Genomic DNA, 6,000 nt, shown 5'->3' on the forward strand with positions numbered 1-6,000 from the left:
CTGTCATCGTCTGTCCCTCTCCTCAAATCCCTGGCAGCTACTGACCTTTTTCTGTCTTCACTGTTTTACCTTTTCCAGAATGTCATATACAGAATCATACAGTATATAGTCTTTTCAGCCTGGCTTCTTCCACTTAGCAATATGCATGTAAGTTTCTTTCATATCTTTTCATGACTTGATGGCTTTCTTTTCATTTTATTGCTGAATAATTTTTTTTTAATTGCATTTTAGGTTTTGGGGTACATGTGCAGAACATGCAAGATAGATGCATAGGTACACATGTGGCAGTGTGTTTTGCTGCCTTCCTCCCCTTCACCCACATTTGGCATTTCTCCCCATGCTATCTCTCCCCAGCTCCCCCTGCTGCTGTCCCTCCCCTATTCCCCCCAATAGATCCCAGTGTGTAGTGCTCCCTTCCCTGTGTCCATGTGTTCTCATTGTTTATCCCCTGCCTATGAGTGAGAACATGTGGTATTTCATTTTCTGTTCTTGTGTCAGTTTGCTGAGAATGTTGTTCTCCAGATTCATCCATGTCCCTACAAAGGACACAAACTCATCAATTTTGATTGCTGCATAATATTTCATGGTGAAAATGTGCCACATTTTCCCAGTCCAGTCTATCATCAATGGGCATTTGGGTTGATTCCAGGTCTTTGCTATTGTAAACAGTGCTGCAATGAACATTCGTGTGCATGTGTCCTTATAATAGAACGATTTATAGTCCTTTGGATATATACCCAGTAATGGGATTGCTGGGTCAAATGGAATTTCTATTTCTAGGTCCTTGAGGAATCGCCACACTGTCTTCAACAATGGTTGAACTAATTTACACTCCCATCAGCAGTGTAGAAGTGTTCCTATTTCTCCACATCCTCTCCAGCATCTGTTGTCTCCAGATATTTTAATGATCGCCATTCTAACTGGCGTGAGGTGGTATCTCAATGTGGTTTTGATTTGCATCTCTCTAATGACCAGTGATAATGAGCCTTTTTTCATATGTTTGTTGGCCTCATGTATGTCTTCTTTTGTAAAGTGTCTGTTCATATCCTTTGCCCATTTTTGAATGGGCTTGTTTGTTTTTTTCTTGTAAATCTGCTTGAGTTCTTTGTACATCTGGATATCAGCCCTTTGTCAGATGGGTAAACTGCAAAAATTTTTCCCTATTCTGTTGGTTGCTGATTCACTCTAGTGACTGTTTCTTTTGCCGTGCAGAAGCTGTGGAGTTTGATTAGGTCCCATTTGTCTATTTTGGCTTTTGTTGCCAATGCTTTTGGTGTTTTGTTCATGAAGTCCTTGCCTACTCCTATGTCCTGAATGGTTTTGCCTAGATTTTCTTCTAGGGTTTTTATGGTGCCAGGTCTTATGTTTAAGTCTTTAATCCATCTGGAGTTAATTTTAGTGTAAGGTGTCAGGAAGAGGTCCAGTTTCTGCTTTCTGCACATGGCTAGCCAGTTTTCCCAACACCATTTATTAAATAGGGAGTCCTTTCCCCATTGCTTGTTTTTGTCAGGTTTATCAAATATTGTATGGTTGTAGATATGTTGCCTCTGTTCTGTCCCATTGGTCTATATCTCTGTTTTGGTACCAGTACCATGCTGTTTTGATTACTTTAGTCTTGTAGTATAGGTTGAAGTCCAGTAGTGTGATGCCTCCCGCTGTGTTCTTTTTGCTTAGAATTGACTTGGCTATACGGGCTCTCTTTTGGTTCCATATGAAGTTCAAGGTGGTTTTTTCCAGTTCTGTGAAGAAAGTCAATGGTAACTTGATGGGGATAGCGTTGAGTCTGTAAATTACTTTGGGCAGTATGGCCATTTTCACGATATTGATTCTTCCTAACCATGAACATGGAATGTTTCTCCATCCGTTTGTGTCCTCTCTGATTTCGTTGAGCAGCAGTTTGTAGTTTTCCTTGAAGAGGTCCCTTACGTTTCTTGTGAGTTGTATTCCTAGGTATTTTATTCGCTTTGTAGCAATTGTGAATGGCAGTTCGTTCTCTCTTTAAGTCTGTTATTGGTGTATAGAAATGCTTATGATTTTTGCACATTGATTTTATATCCTGAGACTTTGCTGAAGTTGCTTATCAGTTTCAGGAGTTTTTGGGCTGAGACTATGGGGTCTTCTAGATATACTATCATGTCATCTGCAAATAGAGATAATTTGGCTTCCTCCTTTCCTGTTTGAATACCCTTTATTTCTTTTTCTTGCCTGATTGCTCTGACTACAACTTCCAGTACTATATTGAATAGGAGTGGTGAGAGAGGGCACCCTGAATAATGTTTCATCATATGGATGTACCACAGTTTGTGTATTCATTCACCTATTGAAGGACATCTTGGTTTCTTCTGAGGATTGGCAATTATGAATAAACCTGATATAAACAGTTGTCTGCAGATTTTTGTGTGGATATGTTTTCAACTCATTTGAATAAATACCAAAAAGCATGTCACCCCATCAGATAGTAAGATGAGTAAAATTTTATAAGAATTGCCAAAGTGTCTTCCAAAGTATCTGGACCATTTTGTATTCCTACCAGCAGTGAATGAAAGTTCCTTTGGCTCCACAAAATCCTCACGAGCATTTGGTAGTGTTAAGGTTTTGAATTCTAGCCATTCTAATAGGTATGTCGTAGTTTCTTACTCTTGTTTTATTGATTTTATGTACTTCAAAGTGTATTAAAACATATTTCTACCTCCTGTATCCAAGTTTCTTAACCTTGAGTTGAGAGATGGAGTTCATTCAGGAACTTTATGAAGTTGTGTTTAAAATTGTGTGTGATTTTCTAGACAATGAGTGGAGCTTATTTTTCTCATTAGAATTTAAAAGAGATTTATCACTCACGAAGACAAAGTACTTTAGTTTTAGACAATTTTATTATTATTATTATTTTAATATAAATCACTTTTAACAGTATTGTTCCAATTTAGATTCCATACTGTTTGAGAAGTTAGACCATAGGCAATTACACATATAATTCAACAGGTTACTGGGGAATCTTTAATGTAACAATCACAATATTAGACATTGGAGATACAGAGCTCAAGAAAATATGGCATCTGTTCTTGGGAAATTCACACTCCTGTGATTTCTGTTAAAAGCCAATAATCAAAGAGGAAGACCAAAGGCTGCCCTGTCACTTTGAAGATTACTTCTGGGTGCTCGGTCCTGGTTGTGCCAGTAGATGTCGTTGTAATGTAGGACAGCTAACCTGATCAGTTAACATGAAGGCATGGAAGTCAGAAATTGCTCTCTTTTTGATGCATGATGTACATTTGAAAAAACATCATGTAGATTTTTTCTTACTGACACAGACACAGAGCTGCCATGAGTATAAAATTATAGTTGTTTAAAAATTAGAGGATATTTTGAAGCATAACTAAAAATATTTCTGCAAAGGAATATGCATAGCCAACAATATTATAATTTAACATACAATGTTTTAAGCTGGCAATTTGAAACTTCTAAGCTTTCAGCATGATTTTAAAGGTAATTGAAGCATTCACATTAAGCAAAAGCCCAACGACAACCATTACTTATATTGGTTAGCACCTGGCATTTCTCTTATAAAACCCAAAGACAAATTGAATACTTCTAGTAAGAGTGAGAGATTTAAATTTTAGCCTCTATGACATGTATCTTGTTTCAGAGAGTTTTCTGTTATGAAACAAGAAGAATTCTGTGTAAGAAAAATCTGAACTAAAAATCAAAAGTCTTGGTTTAATTTTTAAAGTGCTTATTCATCAATTAAATTATGCTCATACCCAATATTTTTATGCCTTGTATTAATATTGGGAATACAAAGATGAATATGTCATACGTTCTATCCACAAAGAGATTATATTCTAGTGTGAGAGACTTTTTTTTTTTGAGAGGGAGTTTCGCTCTTGTTACCCAGGCTGGAGTGCAATGGCGCAATCTCTGCTCACCGCAACCTCCGCCTCCTGGGTTCAGGCAATTCTCCTGCCTCAGTCTCCTGAGTAGCTGGGATTACAGGCATGCGCCACCATGCCCAGCTAATTTTTTGTACCTTTAGTAGAGACGGGGTTTCACCATGTTGACCAGGATGGTCTCGATCTCTTGACCTCGTGATCCACCCTCCTCGGCCTCCCAAAGTGCTGGGATTACAGGTGTGAGCCACCGCCCGGCCTGAGGCTTTTTTTTTTTAAACAAGATAGGGCCGTGCTCTGTTGCCGAGGCTGGAGTGCAGTAGTGCATAGTGTTGCAGCCTCAATCTCCTGGGTTCATGCAATCTTTCTACCTCAGTCTCCTGAGTAGGTGGGACTATTGGCACATGCCACCACATCCAACTAGTTTTTAAAATTTCTGTAGATAAGAAGTTTCACTATGTTGCCAAGCCTAGTCTCAAACTCCTGAGCTCAAGCAATTCTCCCAATTTGGCCTCCCAAAATTCTGCGATTACAGGTGTGAACCACCACGCCCTGCTGAATTTTCTTTTGAAACTAAAATTTGAGTAGCAATTGGATAGACTCAAACTCAATTACATTTAATGTGGGTTTATTTTGACTAGTCCCAAACCATTAAAGACCAATGCGATAAACGAATACACATTATGCTGAGGCATAGAAATTTTTCTTTATGCCAAAGAGCAAATGTTCTGGATTCAATCACTCAATGAGAATGTTTAGCTTACTTTTTGGCATCTATATCCCAAAGGGAGTTTGTCAGTGCAAATTCCTTTTCATATAGAAAGTCACTGTGAAGATGTCTTTTGTTTTCAAATGTTCACGCCAATTAAGTGGGTGGAAATTGAAAAGCTGACTAATTTGTACTAGGAAGGTTGGCATGGGAAACTCATTTTATGAGGCCAGCATTACCTTAAGATTGAAATCAGGCAAAATAAATTACTGGTAAAAAAAATGCAGACTAATATCCTACTTAAACATAGATCCCAAAATTCTCAAGAAAATATCAGCAAATTAGATGCAGCAATGTAAAAGGATAATGCGTTATGACTAAAGGGGGTTAATTGCAGGAAGGCAAAGTGGCTCAATATTTAAATCTAAATCAGTGTAATTCATCATATTAATGAAAGAAGCAAAATTATAGGATCATCATCAATAGATGCAGAAAAAGCACTTAATAAAATTCAATATTCATTCATGATAAAAACTGTAAGCAAATATCCTCAACTTAACAAAGGACATTTATGAAAATCCTATGACTGACATCATTCTTAAGGGTTGTCTCAGTCTGGTTTGTGATATGGTTTGGCTCTGTTCCCACCCAAATCTCACCTTCAATTCCCATGTGTTGTGGGAGGGACCCAGTGGGAGGTAATTGAATCATGGGGGCAGCTCTTTCTCCTGTTGTTCTTGTGATAGCAAATAAGTCTAATGAGATCCCATGGTATTATAAGGGGGGAGTTTTTCTGCACAAGATCTCTTTTTGCCTGCTACCATCCATGTAAGACATGACTTGCTTCTTGCCTTCCACAGTGATTGCGAGGTCTCTCCAGCTATGTGGAACTGTAAGTGCATTAAGCCTCTTTTTCTTCCCAGTCTTGGGTGTGTCTTTACCAGCAGTGTGAAAACAGACTAATACAGTAAATTAGTACCAGAAGTGGGGTGCTGCTGAAAAGATACTCAAAAATGTAGAAACAACTTTGGAACTGGGTAACAGGCAGAGGTTGGAACATGGTTGGAGGGCTAAGAAGACAGGAAAATGTGGGAAAGTTTGGAACTTCCTAAAGACTTGTTGAATGGCTTTGACAAAAATGCTGATAGTGATATGAACAATAAGGTCCAGGCTGAGGTGGCCTCAGATGGAAATGAGGTACTCATTGGGGACTGAAGCAAAGGTGATTCTTGTTATGTTTTAGCGAAGAGACTGATGGCATTTTGCTCCTGTCCTGGAGATTGGTGGAACTTTGAACTTGAGACATGATTTGGGGTATCTGGCAGAAGAAATTTCTATGCAGCATTCAAGATATGACTTGGGTGCTGTTAAAGGCATTTAGTTTATAAGAGAAAGGGGCATAAAAGT

Source organism: Callithrix jacchus, chromosome 11, assembly GCF_049354715.1.
Source record: "Callithrix jacchus isolate 240 chromosome 11, calJac240_pri, whole genome shotgun sequence".
NCBI lineage: Eukaryota > Metazoa > Chordata > Mammalia > Primates > Cebidae > Callithrix > Callithrix jacchus.